General features: G+C 49.9%; 1 pseudogene; it reads left to right on the forward strand.

Moving 5' to 3' along the window:
- The window catches only part of LOC135538350 (protein sidekick-2-like), a 126,382-nt pseudogene extending 108,797 nt beyond the window's left edge, over positions 1 to 17,585 (forward strand).
- Positions 17,586 to 18,367: the final 782 nt, after the last annotated feature.

The raw sequence follows: 18,367 nt of genomic DNA on the forward strand, positions 1-18,367 counted from the left end.
CTGTGTTCTTATTGGATAATTTCAGCTAGTACCTCCCTGTTTAAAAAAGTTTTAAAAGGTTTTCTCCCTACTGCTGGCTTTGTCAATGCTCTGTTTGTCATATTACAGAATATACATATCTGTCCTGTTCCCCTCATCTCCCCTCCTCTCCCACTCCACCCTCCTCTCCCCAATCCACCCCTCCTCTCCCCTTCCCACCCCTCCTCTCCCCTTCCCACCACTCCTCTCCCCTTCCCTCCTCTCCTCTCCCCTCCTCTCCCCACTCCACCTCTCCTCTCCCCTTCCCCCTCTCCTCTCCCCTTCCCTCCTCTCCCCTTCTTCCTCTCCTCTCCTCTCCCTACCCATCCCCTCCTCTCCCCACTCCACTCCTCCTCTCCCCTTCCCTCCTCTCCTCTCCCTACCCATCCCCTCCTCTCCCTACCCATCCCCTCCTCTCCCTACCCATCCTCTCCTCTCCCTACCCATCCCCTCATCTCCCTACCCATCCTCTCCTCTCCCTACCCATCCCCTCCTCTCCCTACCCATCCTCTCCTCTCCCTACCCATCCCCTCATCTCCCTACCCATCCTCTCCTCTCCCTACCCATCCCCTCCTCTCCCTACCCATCCCCTCCCTCTCCCTACCCATCCCCTCCTCTCCCTACCCATCCCCTCCACTCCCTACCCATCCCCTCCTTTCCCTACCCATCCCCTCCTCTCCCTACCCATCCACTCCTCTCCCCACCCCTCCCCTCCTATCCCTGCCATCCCCTTTTCTCCCCTCCCTCCCCCTCCTCTCCCATCCTCTCCTCTCCTCTCCCCACCTCTCCCATCCTCCCCCTCCCCCCACCCCTCCCATCCTCTCCCCACCCCCTCCCATCCTCCCCTCCCCCCCCCATCCTCTCCCCTCCCTCTCCCCCACCCCCTCCCCCCATCCTCTCCTCTCCCTCCCCACCCCCTCCCCTCCTCCCCTCCTCTCCCCCACCCCCCCCCTCCTCCCCTCCTCTCCCCACCCCCTCCCATTCTCTCCCCTCCTCTCCCCACCACTCCCCCTCCCCCATCCTCTTCCCTCCCCCTCCCCTCCCCCTCCCCTCCTCCCCTCCTCTCCCCCTCCCCATCCCCCTCCTCTCCCCCTCCCCTCCCCACCCCCCTCCCCTCCCCTCCTCTCCCCACCCCACCCCTCTAGGAGCCCCAGGCCCTCCAGGTGAACCCTTTATCTCCCGGTATGGCACGGCCCTCACCCTACACTGGACCAGTGGAGACCCAGGCCGAGCTCCCATTACACGCTACGTCATTGAGGCCAGGCCCTCTGGTGAGTCCAGGGATGTTAGATATTAGACTGTAGGCTTGCCTGGTGCAACTGAACAAATGGAACCAGTGGAACCAATGGAACCAATGGAACTAGTGGAACCAATGGAACCAGTGGAACCAATGGAACCAGTGGAACCAATGGAACCAGTTGGAATAGTGTGAAAGTGCAAAACCCACCCATCTGGGACTCCAGGCAGGCTCAATCAAACACTCTGTATTTCCTGCTCCCCTCTAGATGAAGGACTGTGGGATATCCTCATCAAAGACATTCCAAAGGAAGTGACATCATACACACTGAACCTGGACATGCTGAGAGAAGGGGTTACTTATGATTTCCGGGTCATTGGGGTCAACGACTACGGCTATGGCTCCCCCAGTGCTCCTTCACCCTCTATCTCTGGTTAGTTATGCTTGTTCAGTTATAATATATGTCTGAATATTACAACATACATATGGATGGCTTTCCCAGACCTGATTGAGCCTATTCCAGGACAAAAACTATTTTAACCAGTGGAATTTCTATTTGACTTACATTTTAACTCTGTACTTGTCTTCATCTAGATCCGGGAAGCCAGCCCATACAGTATAGGTTTAGTTCGTGACTTGTTCTTCCTCTTGGTACAGATATCTGTTATCTAGCTCTCTTGTGACTCTCATCTCCAGCCCAGAAAGTGTCTCCCTTCTATGAAGAGTGGTGGTTCCTGGTGGTCATCGCTCTGGTGGGCCTAATCTTCATCCTCCTCCTCGTCTTCATCCTCATCATCAGGGGCCAGAGTAAGAAGTACACCAAGAAGGCTGACTCAGGTAGACAACACAGAGAATTGCTCCATATATAACTGTTCTCTCTGATTCGTGTTTCTTTCAACTCTTTGTTCCTTTCCCAATTTTCCATTCCTAATATTCCATTCCCAATATTCAATTCTCAACATTCCATTCCCAACATTCCCAACATTCCCTTCCTAATATTCCATTCTCAACATTCCCATTCCCAATATTCAATTCTCAACATTCCATTCCCAACATTCCCAATATTCCATTCTCAACATTCCATTCTCAACATTCCATTCCCAACATTCCATTCCCAACATTCCATTCCCAATATTCCATTCTCAACATTCCCATTCCCAATATTCAATTCCCAACATTCCATTCCCATTATTCCATTCTCAACATACCATTCTCAACATACCATTCTCAACATTCCATTCCCAACATTCCAATCCCAACATTCCATTCCCAAGTTATTGATACTTTTGAGGGGTGGTTTCCCGGACACAGATTAAGACTAGTTCTGGACAACAACAAAAAATGTTTTGATGGAGATTCACCATTGATCTTTCAGCCCAGGACTAGTTTTAATCTGTGTCTGAGAAGCTGGCCCGTAAGGAGAATAGCCCAGAGTCATCAGTTGTGATTGGAACATCTGAAAACTATTTATACAATAGTAAAAATACTGCATGACCATTGTAATAGAAGACCAAGCTAAAAGCACTATCAAATTCAGTTCTAGCCCATTTAACAGTAACAGTTGTCACAAAGTGCCTTACATAAGCACAGGTAGACAGGAGAATGAGAGACGAGAGGTCATTATTGTTCCCTGTTTAGAAAGAATGGGTATCGATCTGTCAGTGTGAGTGTCCAGGGTTTGTTCTGATGTTTAAGCCAATAGTCATCCAGTCAGTACACTGTGTGTGACTTCTGTCCCTGACCCCACATTGCCAGACAGACGCTCTGCTGAGTCATTCAAGGTTACATCACTGTTGGACTCTGGCATCACGGGTTGACTGTCGCTGCTCCTCCTCTGCACTGATGGCCAAATCCAGTAAAATAATCACTTGATAACGACCTGTTAGAACTCACAGGGATGGAGAGAAAGAGAGGTGGAGAGAAACAGGAGAGAGGAAGGAGAGGAAGAGAGGTGGAGAGAAACAGGAGAGAGGAAGGAGAGGAAGAGAGGTGGAGAGAAACAGGAGAGAGGAAGGAGAGGAAGAGAGGTGGAGAGAAACAGGAAGAGGAAAGGAGAGGAAGAGAGGTGGAGAGAAACAGGAGAGAGGAAGGAGAGGAAGAGAGGTGGAGAGAAACAGGAGAGAGGAAGGAGAGGAAGAGAGGTGAAGAGAAACAGGAGAGAGGAAGGAGAGGAAGAGAGGTGGAGAGAAACAGGAGAGAGGAAGGAGAGGAAGAGAGGTGGAGAGAAACAGGATAGAGGAAGGAGAGGAAGAGAGGTGGAGAGAAACAGGAGAGAGGAAGGAGAGGAGGAGAGGTGGAGAGAAACAGGAGAGAGGAAGGAGAGGAAGAGAGGTGGAGAGAAACAGGAGAGAGGAAGGAGTGGAAGAGAGGTGGAGAGAAACAGGAGAGAGGAAGGAGAGGAAGAGAGGTGGAGAGAAACAGGAGAGAGGAAGGAGAGGAAGAGAGGTGGAGAGAAACAGGAGAGAGGAAGAAGAGGAAGAGAGGTGGAGACAAACAGGAGAGAGGAAGGAGTGGAAGAGGTCAAGCCTGCCGTGATCTCACATCATTACCTTTTAACGCCCCGTTAGTGTTTAGTGTGGTGTTGAGAGTGGTCCTGCAGTGTCCAGGGGTCCTGTAGGGGTCAAGGGTCAGTCAACAGGGCTCTGGCTGGTCCAGGAGAGACAATGACAGTGTTTGTCTGTGACACAAAGAGCCCCTTTTAGAGCTTGCACCCCAAGCTACCCCCCAGCCACCCCTGGCAACACAGACGTTTTGTACCACTGACAAGTTGTTTGTTTTACTGTGGTCCAAACTCACCACCAGGACCAGGCACCAGCATGGTGAGTCACACTAACCAGCCAGGAGGAAGAGAGAGGAGAGGTCACTGCCCCCTAAACCCTGCCTCTACACCTCAACTGTTCTGCCGGCGGCTAGGGAACCCTGACCTGTTCACCGGACGTGCTATCTGTCACAGACCTGCTGTTTTCAACTCTCTTGAGCGGTAGAGATACTCTGAATGATCGGCTATGAAAAGCCAACTGACATTTACTCCTAATGTACTGACCTGTTGCACCCTCGACAACTACTGTAATTGTTATTTTACCCTGCCATGTTCTTGGCCATGTTCTGTTATAATCTCCACCCGGCACAGCCAGAAAAGGACTGGCCACCCCTCATAGCCTGGTTCCTCTCTAGGTTTCTTCCTAGGTTCCTGCCTTTCTAGGGAGTTTTTCCTAGCCACTGTGCTTCTACACCTGCATTGCTTGCTGTTTGGGGTTTTAGGCTGGGTTTCTGTACAGCACTTTGTGACATCAGCTAATGTTAGAAGGGCCTAATAAATACATTTGATTGAATTTGACTGATTTATACTGTATATGAGGGTATATATTTGGGCCTGTGGGTCAGTCAAAACATGGTTTTGTTGGATCAGGGCCTGGCACCTCAGTAGAGTCTCTAACACTAAAGGTTTTATAGTGAGACTGCTGATTAACCTTAGTGCTAAATCATTGATGTTGTTGATGTGAGCCATGACCAGCCTTTCAAAACACATTGCAGCGCTACCGACGTGAGTGCTCTGGGGCGATGGTCATGTAGTCCTTCTGGGCACAGGGACTATGGTGGTCTGCTTGAAACATGTATGTATTATAGACTGGGTCAGGGAGAGGTGGAAAAGGTCAGTGAAGATACTTGCCAGTTGGTCAGCGCTCTGAGTCCGTGTCCTGGTAATCTGTCTGGCCCTGCAGCCTTGTGAATGTTAACCTGTTAAAAGGTTTTACTCTCATCGGCTATTGAGAGCGTGATCACACAGTCATCTGGAACAGCGTTTGCTCCCATACATGGTTCAGTGTTGCTTTCCTCGAAGCGAGCATAGAAGGCATTGAGCTTGTGTGTGTGCCCTGCCCCTACAATGGACTAACCTTCTCCCAGTGTCCTCTTACCCCCACCTAGGGAGCCACAGTAACAGCACCTCCCTGCCCCTGTCCCATGGGGAGATGGTCAGGCTGGACGAGGGCCGCTTCCCCGCCCTGGAACTCAACAACAGACGCCTGTCAGTCAAGAACTCCTTCTGCCGCAAGAACGGCATCTACACACGGTCAGTAACACACACATGCGTGAGCACACACACACACGATTTCTGCATGACATCATGTTTCACAGTAAACCATCTATTCTGAGGGTCATGTTTCACAGTGAACCATCTATTCTGAGGGTCATGTTTCACAGTGAACCATCTATTCTAAGGGTCATGTTTCACAGTAAACCATCTATTCTGAGGGTCATGTTTCACAGTGAACCATCTATTCTGAGGGTCATGTTTCACAGTAAACCATCTATTCTAAGGGTCATGTTTCACAGTAAACCATCTATTCTGAGGGTCATGTTTCACAGTGAGGTTCTCACCATCTATTCTGAGGGTCATGTTTCACAGTGAACCATCTATTCTGAGGGTCATGTTTCACAGTAAACCATCTATTCTGAGGGTCATGTTTCACAGTGAACCATCTATTCTAAGGGTCATGTTTCACAGTAAACCATCAATTCTAAGGGTCATGTTTCACAGTAAACCATCTATTCTGAGGGTCATGTTTCACAGTGAACCATCTATTCTGAGGGTCATGTTTCACAGTAAACCAGCTATTCTGAGGGTCATGTTTCACAGTGAACCATCTATTCTGAGGGTCATGTTTCACAGTGAACCATCTATTCTGAGGGTCATGTTTCACAGTGAACCATCTATTCTGAGGGTCATGTTTCACAGTGAACCATCTATTCTGAGGGTCATGTTTCACAGTAAACCATCTATTCTGAGGGTCATGTTTCACAGTGAACCATCTATTCTGAGGGTCATGTTTCACAGTAAACCAGCTATTCTGAGGGTCATGTTTCACAGTGAACCATCTATTCTGAGGGTCATGTTTCACAGTGAACCATCTATTCTGAGGGTCATGTTTCACAGTGAACCATCTATTCTGAGGGTCATGTTTCACAGTAAACCAGCTATTCTGAGGGTCATGTTTCACAGTAAACCATCTATTCTAAGGGTCATGTTTCACAGTAAACCATCTATTCTAAGGGTCATGTTTTTATTGTATTTAACTAGGCAAGTCAGTTAAGAACAAATTCGTATTTACAATGATGGAACAGTGGGCTAACTCATTCTGAGAGTTCATGGCTGGGATTAAAGCTCACATGCTCAGTGCATACTTATTGATTAGGAAGAAGATTATTCAGGAGATCAACTGCAGTTGAAACATGCCTCTTTATCTTCAGACAATAACAACCACAGGATGGATGGAGTGATGGATTAGCTGTTATACAGTCTGATGAACCAATTATACATTCAGCATCTGCTCCAACATGGGTTCTGTTATGTTGTGCTTTCTCTCTCTGATCTGTGTGGAAGGACTGAGGCGTATGTATTGAAGTCTAGGCAGGGAGTCAGGTGGGGGAGGAAGAAGAGGGCTACCCCCCCAGGCAGGGAGTCAGGTGGGGGAGGAAGAGGAGGGCAGGGAGTCAGGTGGGAGGAGGGAAGAGGAGAGGGGGGTACCCTCAGAGGAGAGGTCTGAGATGACTGGAATGAAAGGGGGTAAGGCAGGGGCAGAGGAGGATGAGGGGAAGGGGGTAATGCAGGTGGATGAGATGAGGAATGAGAGGGAGGTAAGGCAGGGGTAGAGATGGAGGAAGGAGATGGGGGTAAGGCATGGGGGAGAGAGAAGGAAGGAGATGTTTACTGGGGTAAGGCAGGGGCAGAGAGAAGGAAGGAGAGGGGGTAAGGCAGGGGCAGAGAGGAGGAGGAGAGGGAGGTAAGGCAGGGGCAGAGAGAAGGAAGGAGAGGGGGTAAGGCAAGGGCAGAGAGGAGGAGGAGAGGAAGGTAAGGCAGGGGGAGAGAGGAGGAAGGAGGTGGGGAGGTAAGGCAGGGGTAGAGAGGAGGAAGGAGAGGGGGTAAGGCAGGGGAGAGAGAAGGAAGGAGATGGGGGTAAGGCAGGGGGAGAGAGGAGGAAGGAGAGGGAGGTAAGGCAGGAGGGGGAGAGAGGAGGAGGAGAGGGAGGTAAGGCAGGGGGAAAGAGGAGGAGGAGAGGGACGTAAGGCAGGGGGAGAGAGGAGGAGGAGAGGGAGGTAAGGCAGGGGGAGAGAGGAGGAGGAGGAGAGGGAGGTAAGGCAGGGGGAAAGAGGAGGAGGAGAGGGACGTAAGGCAGGGGGAGAGAGGAGGAGGAGAGGGAGGTAAGGCAGACTGATCAACGGACACAAAACCCTTTAAAGATTATCCTCATGGAAGACCTCTCTCTGTTGATTAGGTCTGAACTCAATGAATAGACAGATAGAGCCAGGGCCTGTGGGTTGCTTTTCATGGCCAATGACTGGGGTAACTAACCGTGTTCACTGTTCACATATTCTAAAGTTATTTCAGGATTGCAGGTCGAGGAAAATGACTGGATGAGGTCTGAGATGTTTACGAGATTCCTTCTAGGGGCCCCTCAGTCATCAAGAACATAAAGTAAAGCAGAAAAACATCTGTTCGGTCATTGATTTTCTCCACCGTAATGTCTGTTCTGTTGAAGGCCAGGATGAGGTCTGAGATGTTTACTGGATGAGTTCTGAGATGTTTACAGGATGAGGTCTGAGATGTTTACAGGATGAGGTCTGAGATGTTTACAGGATGAGGTCTGAGATGTTTACAGGATGAGGTCTGAGATGTTTACTGGATGAGGTCTGAGATGTTTACAGGATGAGGTCTGAGATGTTTACAGGATGAGGTCTGAGATGTTTACTGTAGTCTGTTCTGTTGAAGGCCAGGATGAGGACTGAGATGTTTACTGGATGAGGTCTGAGATGTTTACAGGATGAGGTCTGAGATGTTTACAGGATGAGGTCTGAGATGTTTACTGTAGTCTGTTCTGTTGAAGGCCAGGATGAGGTCTGAGATGTTTACTGGATGAGGTCTGAGATGTTTACTGGATGAGGTCTGAGATGTTTACAGGATGAGTTCTGAGATGTTTACTGTAGTCTGTTCTGTTGAAGGCCAGGATGAGGTCTGAGATGTTTACTGGATGAGGTCTGAGATGTTTACTGGATGAGGTCTGAGATGTTTACAGGATGAGGTCTGAGATGTTTACAGGATGAGGTCTGAGATGTTTACTGTAGTCTGTTCTGCTGAAGGCCAGGATGAGGTCTGAGATGTTTACTGGATGAGTTCTGAGATGTTTACTGTAGTCTGTTCTGCTGAAGGCCAGGATGAGGTCTGAGATGTTTACAGGATGAGGTCTGAGATGTTTACTGTAGTCTGTTCTGCTGAAGGCCAGGATGAGGTCTGAGATGTTTACTGGATGAGGTCTGAGATGTTTACTGGATGAGGTCTGAGATGTTTACAGGATGAGGCCTGAGATGTTTACAGGATGAGGTCTGAGATGTTTACAGGATGAGGTCTGAGATGTTTACTGGATGAGGTCTGAGATGTTTACTGGATGAGGTCTGAGATGTTTACTGGATGAGGTCTGAGATGTTTACAGGATGAGGTCTGAGATGTTTACTGTAGTCTGTTCTGTTGAAGGCCAGGATGAGGTCTGAGATGTTTACTGGATGAGTTCTGAGATGTTTACTGTAGTCTGTTCTGCTGAAGGCCAGGATGAGGTCTGAGATGTTTACTGGATGAGGTCTGAGATGTTTACTGGATGAGGTCTGAGATGTTTACTGTAGTCTGTTCTGCTGAAGGCCAGGATGAGGTCTGAGATGTTTACAGGATGAGGTCTGAGATGTTTACAGGATGAGGTCTGAGATGTTTACAGGATGAGGTCTGAGATGTTTACAGGATGAGGTCTGAGATGTTTACAGGATGAGGTCTGAGATGTTTACTGGATGAGGTCTGAGATGTTTACAGGATGAGGTCTGAGATGTTTACAGGATGAGGTCTGAGATGTTTACAGGATGAGGTCTGAGATGTTTACAGGATGAGGTCTGAGATGTTTACAGGATGAGGTCTGAGATGTTTACAGGATGAGGTCTGAGATGTTTACTGTAGTCTGTTCTGTTGAAGGCCAGGATGAGGTCTGAGATGTTTACTGGATGAGGTCTGAGATGTTTACTGGATGAGGTCTGAGATGTTTACAGGATGAGTTCTGAGATGTTTACTGTAGTCTGTTCTGTTGAAGGCCAGGATGAGGTCTGAGATGTTTACTGGATGAGGTCTGAGATGTTTACTGGATGAGGTCTGAGATGTTTACAGGATGAGGTCTGAGATGTTTACAGGATGAGGTCTGAGATGTTTACTGTAGTCTGTTCTGCTGAAGGCCAGGATGAGGTCTGAGATGTTTACAGGATGAGGTCTGAGATGTTTACTGTAGTCTGTTCTGCTGAAGGCCAGGATGAGGTCTGAGATGTTTACTGGATGAGGTCTGAGATGTTTACTGGATGAGGTCTGAGATGTTTACAGGATGAGGCCTGAGATGTTTACAGGATGAGGTCTGAGATGTTTACAGGATGAGGTCTGAGATGTTTACTGGATGAGGTCTGAGATGTTTACTGGATGAGGTCTGAGATGTTTACTGGATGAGGTCTGAGATGTTTACAGGATGAGGTCTGAGATGTTTACTGTAGTCTGTTCTGTTGAAGGCCAGGATGAGGTCTGAGATGTTTACTGGATGAGTTCTGAGATGTTTACTGTAGTCTGTCTCTGCTGAAGGCCAGGATGAGGTCTGAGATGTTTACTGGATGAGGTCTGAGATGTTTACTGGATGAGGTCTGAGATGTTTACTGTAGTCTGTTCTGCTGAAGGCCAGGATGAGGTCTGAGATGTTTACAGGATGAGGTCTGAGATGTTTACAGGATGAGGTCTGAGATGTTTACTGGATGAGGTCTGAGATGTTTACAGGATGAGGTCTGAGATGTTTACAGGATGAGGTCTGAGATGTTTACAGGATGAGGTCTGAGATGTTTACAGGATGAGTTCTGAGATGTTTACAGGATGAGGTCTGAGATGTTTACTGGATGAGGTCTGAGATGTTTACTGTAGTCTGTTCTGTTGAAGGCCAGGATGAGGTCTGAGATGTTTACTGGATGAGGTCTGAGATGTTTACAGGATGAGGTCTGAGATGTTTACTGGATGAGGTCTGAGATGTTTACTGTAGTCTGTTCTGTTGAAGGCCAGGATGAGGTCTGAGATGTTTACTGGATGAGGTCTGAGATGTTTACAGGATGAGGTCTGAGATGTTTACAGGATGAGGTCTGAGATGTTTACTGGATGAGGTCTGAGATGTTTACTGGATGAGGTCTGAGATGTTTACTGGATGAGGTCTGAGATGTTTACTGGATGAGGTCTGAGATGTTTACAGGATGAGGTCTGAGATGTTTACAGGATGAGGACTGAGATGTTTACAGGATGAGGTCTGAGATGTTTACTGGATGAGGTCTGAGATGTTTACAGGATGAGGTCTGAGATGTTTACAGGATGAGGTCTGAGATGTTTACTGGATGAGGTCTGAGATGTTTACAGGATGAGGACTGAGATGTTTACAGGATGAGGTCTGAGATGTTTACAGGATGAGGACTGAGATGTTTACAGGATGAGGTCTGAGATGTTTACAGGATGAGGTCTGAGATGTTTACTGGATGAGGTCTGAGATGTTTACTGTAGTCTGTTCTGCTAAAGGCCAGGATGAGGTCTGAGATGTTTACTGGATGAGGTCTGAGATGTTTACTGTAGTCTGTTCTGCTAAAGGCCAGGATGAGGTCTGAGATGTTTACTGGATGAGGTCTGAGATGTTTACTGTAGTCTGTTCTGCTAAAGGCCAGGATGAGGTCTGAGATGTTTACTGGATGAGGTCTGAGATGTTTACTGGATGAGGTCTGAGATGTTTACAGGATGAGGTCTGAGATGTTTACAGGATGAGGACTGAGATGTTTACTGTAGAGTCTGTATCTCTGAAGGTCTAGACCACGCTCCCTCTCTCTATCTATCTTTATCTCTTCATGTCGCTCTCTCCATTTCTCTTTCCGTCTCTCTCGCTCCCTCACATCAGTAGTTTACATCTATGGGCTTAACGTCGGAGACATGCTACAACAACTCAAACCAAAGAGGGTTTGTGAGATCAAACTGTACAAAATACTAATGAGGTACAGAAACCCGTCATTGTCTTTATATGGGATTAGAGTCATTTAAACCTGGTGGAAGAGGTGGGACTGACACGGCTTGTCCCGCAGAGCCATTTAAACCTGGTGCAGTGAGGTGAAAAGAGGTGGGACTGACGGCTTGTCCCGCAGAGCCATTTAAACCTGGTGCAGTGAGGTGAAAAGAGGTGGGACTAACACGGCTTGTCCCGCAGAGCCATTTAAACCTGGTGCAGTGAGGTGGAAGAGGTGGGACGGACACGGCTTGTCCCGCAGAGCCATTTAAACCTGGTGCAGTGAGATGAAAAGAGGTGGGACGGACACGGCTTGTCCCGCAGAGCCATTTAAACCTGGTGCAGTGAGGTGAAAAGAGGTGGGACTGACGGCTTGTCCCGCAGAGCCATTTAAACCTGGTGCAGTGAGGTGAAAAGAGGTGGGACTGACACGGCTTGTCCCGCAGAGCCATTTAAACCTGGTGCAGTGAGGTGGAAGAGGTGGGACTGACACGACTTGTCCCGCAGAGCCATTTAAACCTGGTGCAGTGAGGTGAAAAGAGGTGGGACTGACGGCTTGTCCCGCAGAGCCATTTAAACCTGGTGCAGTGAGGTGAAAAGAGGTGGGACTGGCACGGCTTGTCCCGCAGAGCCATTTAAACCTGGTGCAGTGAGGTGGAAGAGGTAGGACTGACACGACTTGTCCCGCAGAGCCATTTCATCCTGGTGCAGTGAAGTGGAAGAGGTGGGACTGACACGGCCTGTCCCGCAGAGCCATTTAAACCTGGTGCAGTGAGGTGAAAAGAGGTGGGACGGACACGGCTTGTCCCGCAGAGCCATTTGAACCTGGTGCAGTGAGGAGAAAAGAGGTGGGACTGACACGGCTTGTCCCGCAGAGCCATTTAAACCTGGTGCAGTGAGGTGGAAAGAGGAGGGACTGGCACGGCTTGTCCCGCAGAGCCATTTAAACCTGGTGCAGTGAGGTGAAAAGAGGAGGGACTGACACTGCTTGTCCCGCAGAGCCATTTAAACCACATTAAACAGACGACGGCTCTGTCCCAGTGCCATCTTTCACGCACCAGGTTTCAAGGGGACCTTTACATAGGCCACATGAAATGGCTAAATCATTGAGATTGTCTGAGGTGTTTGGAAGACACTTATGGTCTATGGAAGAGTGAAGGCAACAAAAGGATTTGGGCTCATGAGGAGGACATGAGGAGGAGGGAAGTTGTGATGAAGGAACTACTTAAAATGCAGAGGCGATAGGAAAGAGAGAGTTTAAATAATTGATCAGTACCCCCTACCCATTTCCTAATTCCTCCCCTCCCGCCTTCCCCCATCACTTCTACTCCCCTCTCCCTCTCCTCTACTTCCTTCCTTCCCATCCTATCCTCCACCCTCACCCCACCCTCACCTCCCCATCCCTCCTCCATCTCCTCTACCTCCGTCCATCCCATCCTCCACCCTCACCCCACCCTCTCCCTCTCCTCTACCTCCTTCCATCCCATCCTCCACCCTCACCCTCTCCCTCCTCTACCTCCTTCCATCCCATCCTCCACCCTCACCCCACCCTCTCCCTCCTCTACCTCCTTCCATCCAATCCCACCCTCACCCCACCCTCTCCCTCTCCTCTACCTCCTTCCATCCCACCCTCCACCCCACCCCACCCCTCTCCCTCTCCTCTACCTCCTTCCATCCCACCCTCCACCCCACCCTCTCTCCCTCTCCTCTACCTCCTTCCATCCCACCCTCCACCCCACCCTCTCCCTCTCCTCTACCTCCTTCCATCCCACCCTCCACCCCACCCTCTCCCTCTCCTCTACCTCCTTCCATCCCACCCTCCACCCCACCCTCTCCCTCTCCTCTACCTCCTTCCATCCCACCCTCCACCCCACCCTCTCCCTCTCCTCTACCTCCTTCCATCCCACCCTCCACCCCCCACCCTCTCCCTCTCCTCTACCTCCTTCCATCCCACCCTCCACCCTCACCCCACCCCACCCTCTCCCTCTCAGGGCATCCGGTCGTTAACGAAGCTGCACCCGACTGGAGCACTTCAGAGAGAAGGGAGGCAGGATGCAGCGCTGGTTCCTTTGATCTCTGTCCCGGGCCTCCTCAGTCAGGGAGGGACCCCCCCAGGCCTCCTCAGTCAGGGAGGGACCCCCCCGGGCCTCCTCAGTCAGGGAGGGACCCCCCCAGGCCTCCTCAGTCAGGGAGGGACCCCCCCAGGCCTCCTCAGTCAGGGAGGGACCCCCCCACCCGACCTCCATCCATCTAACACATTCCTCCATAATGGGTGCACTGTAGAACCACCCTGTCTAGGTCCCAAATAACAATCTATTCCCTATATAGTGCCCTTCTTTTGACCAGGACCCGTATGGAACAGGGTGCCATTTGAGACACGGGCTCTCTCTGGTTTCCCCGGAGGAATCGGTTTCCCCTGCCCTGGAGGAATCGGTTTCCCTTGCCCTGCCCTGGAGGAATCGGTTTCCCCTGCCCTGCCCTGGAGGAATCGGTTTCCCTTGCCCTGGAGGAATCGGTTTCCCCTGCCCTGGAGGAATCGGTTTCCCCTGCCCTGAAGGAATCGGTTTCGCCTGCCCCGGAGGAATCGGTTTCGCCTGCCCTGGAGGAATCGGTTTCCCCTGCCCTGGAGGAATCGGTTTCCCCTGCCCTGGAGGAATCGGTTTCCCCTGCCCTGGAGGAATCGGTTTCCCTGCCCTGGAGGAATAGGTTTCCCCTGCCCTGGAGGAATCGGTTTCCCCTGCCCTGGAGGAATCGGTTTCCCCTGCCCTGGAGGAATCGGTTTCCCCTGCCCTGGAGGAATCGGTTTCCCCTGCCCTGGAGGAATCGGTTTCCCCTGCCCTGGAGGAATCGGTTTCCCCTGCCCTGGAGGAATCGGTTTCCCCTGCCCTGGAGGAATAGGTTTCCCCTGCCCCGGAGGAATCGGTTTCCCCTGCCCTGGAGGAATAGGTTGGAGGAATAGGTTTCCCCTGCCCGGAGGAATCGGTTTCCCCTGCCCTGAAGGAATCGGTTTCCCCTGCCCTGGAGGAATCGGTTTCCCCTGCCCTGGAGGAATCGGTTTCCCCTGCCCTGGAGGAATCGGTTTCCCCTGCCCTGGAGGAATAGGTTTCCCCTGCCCTGGAGGAATCGGTTTCCCCTGCCCTGAAGGAATCGGTTTCCCCTGCCCCGGAGGAATCGGTTTCCCCCCTGGAGGAATAGGTTTCCCCTGCCCTGGAGGAATCGGTTTCTGAACCTAACACTATATCCTAATATCTCAACCACCCTGGAGGTCCGGTTTCCCCTGCCCTGGAGGACATGACCAACCATACCTGGAGGTTGTTTACCCCAGCTCTGGAGGCCCAGTTTCCCATGCCCAGGTTGTTTACCCCAGCACTGATAGGCCCAGTAGAACCATGCCCATGTTGTTTACCCCAGCTCTGATAGGCCCAGTAGAACCTTACCACAGGTTGTTTACCCCAGCTCTGATAGGCCCAGTAGAACCATACCACATGCTGTTTACCCCAGCTCTGATAGGCCCAGTAGAACCATACCACAGGTTGTTTACCCCAGCTCTGATAGGCCCAGTAGAACCATGCGCTGCCCAGGTTGTTTACCCCAGCTCTGGATAGGCCCAGTAGAACCATACCACGGGTTGTTTACCCCAGCTCTGATAGGCCCAGCCCTGGAGAACCATATCACGCCCTGGAGGTTGTTTACCCCAGCTCTGATAGGCCCAGTGGAGAACCATACCCGGGTTGTTTACCCCAGCTCTGAAGACCCAGAGAAACCATACCCATGTTGTTTACCCCTGCTCTGATAGGCCCAGGAGAACCATACCACATGTTGTTTACCCCAGCTCTGATAGGCCCAGTGAGAACCATACCACAGGTTGTTTACCCCAGCTCTGATAGGCCCAGTAGAACCATACCACGGTTGTTTACCCCAGCTCTGATAGGCCCAGTAGAACCATACCACAGGTTGTTTACCCCAGCTCTGATAGGCCCAGTAGAACCATACCACAGGTTGTTTACCCCAGCTCTGATAGGCCCAGTAGAACCATACCACATGTTGTTTACCCCAGCTCTGATAGGCCCAGTAGAACCATACCACAGGTTGTTTACCCCAGCTCTGATAGGCCCAGTAGAACCATACCACAGGTTGTTTACCCCAGCTCTGATAGACCCAGTAGAACTACACTATCTGTGTTTCCTAAACAAACATCACAGAAACGTTGCTCTGGTCTGCTCTGCCATCAACATCCTAATGTAGTGTCTGTCTGGAGGACAGTGTTCAGTGTTCTCACCCTACAACTAAGTATGACTACAGTGGTGTATAGAGACCCTGGGTTGCTCATGCTATGTATTGGCCAATGAGAAGCCACCGGTGAGCCATTGGAATACATTAGAATTCTACAGTATTTCAATGAAATGTTCCAAGGACATAATATAATTTAATAGTATCTGTATTAAGGGGCCTGTAATAGAAGAAAATAACTGCTTTTCTTAAGCTTCCAAAATATTTTTTTACTAGGTTGGGGGAGTGCCAAGATGGAGGCGTGGTGGCTTCAAAACAGCGCTCCTGTCTTTCATCTAGTGTATATATGAATCGTTGTTTGCATTCTAAATGGCACCCTATTCCCTATATAGTGCACTACTTTTTTTTTTACCATTGTCTCTGGTCTAAAGTTGTGCACTATATAGGGACTATAAGGAATATAGGGTGCCATGTGCACTAAGAACTCTCACAGAGCTGCTCCATGTGTCTCAGAGGAGATCTGTGCCAAGAGGGCCAGAGGAGCAGAGGAGCAGAGGAGCAGGGGCCAAGAGGAGCAGGGGAGCAGAGGAGCAGGGGAGCAGAGGCCAAGAGGAGCAGGGGAGCAGAGGAGCAGGGGAGCAGGGGAGCAGGGGAGCAGAGGAACAGGGGGTCTGTCCTGACCAATAATAACTGACCTCTTATATAAAGTGTAACTTGACTCTCAACAGAACACAAGCAGAAGGAAGCCTGTTGAATGTTAAGGCAGCAGCATTGTGTTGACCTCTAATATAAAGTGTAACTTGACTCTCAACAGAACACAAGCAGAAGGAAGCCTGTTGAATGTTAAGGCAGCAGCATTGTGTTGACCTCTTATATAAAGTGTAACTTGACTCTCAACAGAACACAAGCAGAAGGAAGCCTGTTGAATGTTAAGGCACATAGAATGTCAATGAGGAACTGGAGGGAGGCTGGTCTTGGCTGCTTGAGTTCCTACTATAGACTTTGTAGGCTGTCCTCAAGACTGACTGACTGACTGATAGATTGACTGACTGACTGACTGACTGACTGACTGACTGACTGATTGACTGACTGACTGACTGATAGATTGACTGACTGACTGACTGGCAGAGAGACATACTGGCAGAGAGACTGACAGACAGACAGACAGACTGACTGACTGACAGAGAGACTGACTGACTGACTGACTGACTGACTGATTGACTGACTGACTGACTGGCTGACTGACTGACTGACTGACTGACTGACTGACTGACAGATTGACTGACTGACTGACTGGCAGAGAGACATACTGGCAGAGAGACTGACAGACAGACAGACAGACTGACTGACTGACTGACAGATTGACTGATTGACTGACTGGCAGAGAGACATACTGGCAGAGAGACTGACAGACTGACTGACTGACTGACTGACTGACTGACTGACTGGCTGACTGGCTGGCTGGCTGGCTGACTGGCTGGCTGACTGACTAAGAGACTGCACTGAGGAAACAAACAACAATACATTATGGAAAACAGCCAATAGGCCGAGCCAATCAACTTAATGGAACGGGAGAACTTGGAGTTCTATGAGCAGCAAGCTGGAATAGTGTAGAAGACATTCTGTAGTCTACGTGACTGAGAATGGTCACTGAATGTTTTCTATTCAGGACACCAACAAAAGTGACTCATGGTTGACAGTGACCCTCGTGTTCAGTGGGCTGTGCTGCCAACCTCACGAGCTGTGTTTGACTTTCCAACTGTGAGATAAGACTGTATCAGAGAAACAATACCAAGTTGTCGAACACTTAAAATTGACCTTGATTTTCTCTCTCTCTTTCCCTCTCCCCCTTTATCTTTACCCCCTCCTCTCTCCAGGTCTCCCCGAGGCCCAGTCCAGGTAGTCTACACTACTCTGATGAAGATGTCAGCAGCAAGTATAACGATCTGATCCCTGCAGAGAACAGCAGCCTGACTGAGAAGCACTCTGAGATATCAGACTCACAGGTACAGTTACTGTAGACAACCAGTACAGTTACTGTAGATTACAGGTACAGTTACTGTAGACGACAGGTACAGTTACTGTAGACGACCGGTACAGTTACTGTAGACGACAGGTACAGTTACTGTAGACAACCAGTACAGTTACTGTAGATTACAGGTACAGTTACTGTAGACGACAGGTACAGTTACTGTAGACGACCAGTACAGTTACTGTAGACGACAGGTACAGTTACTGTAGACGACAGGTACAGATACTGTGGACGACAGGTACAGTTACTGTAGACGACAGGTACAGTTACTGTAGACGACAGGTACAGTTACTGTAGACAACCAGTACAGTTACTGTAGACGACAGGTACAGTTACTGTAGATTACAGGTACAGTTACTGTAGACGACAGGTAGAGTTACTGTAGACGACAGGTAGACAGGTAGAGTTACTGTAGACGACCGGTACAGTTACTGTAGATGACCGGTACAGTTACTGTAGACGACAGGTACAGTTACTGTAGACGACAGGTACAGTTACTGTAGACGACAGGTACAGTTACTGTAGACGACAGGTACAGTTACTGTAGACGACAGGTACAGTTACTGTATACATCAGGTACAGTTACTGTAGACGACAGGTAGACAGGTAGAGTTACTGTAGACGACCGGTACAGTTACTGTAGACGACCGGTACAGTTACTGTAGACAACAGGTACAGTTACTGTAGACGACAGGTACAGTTACTGTAGACGACAGGTACAGTTACTGTAGACGACAGGTACAGTTACTGTAGACG

The sequence above is a fragment of the Oncorhynchus masou genome, unplaced genomic scaffold, assembly GCF_036934945.1.
Source record: "Oncorhynchus masou masou isolate Uvic2021 unplaced genomic scaffold, UVic_Omas_1.1 unplaced_scaffold_943, whole genome shotgun sequence".
NCBI lineage: Eukaryota > Metazoa > Chordata > Actinopteri > Salmoniformes > Salmonidae > Oncorhynchus > Oncorhynchus masou.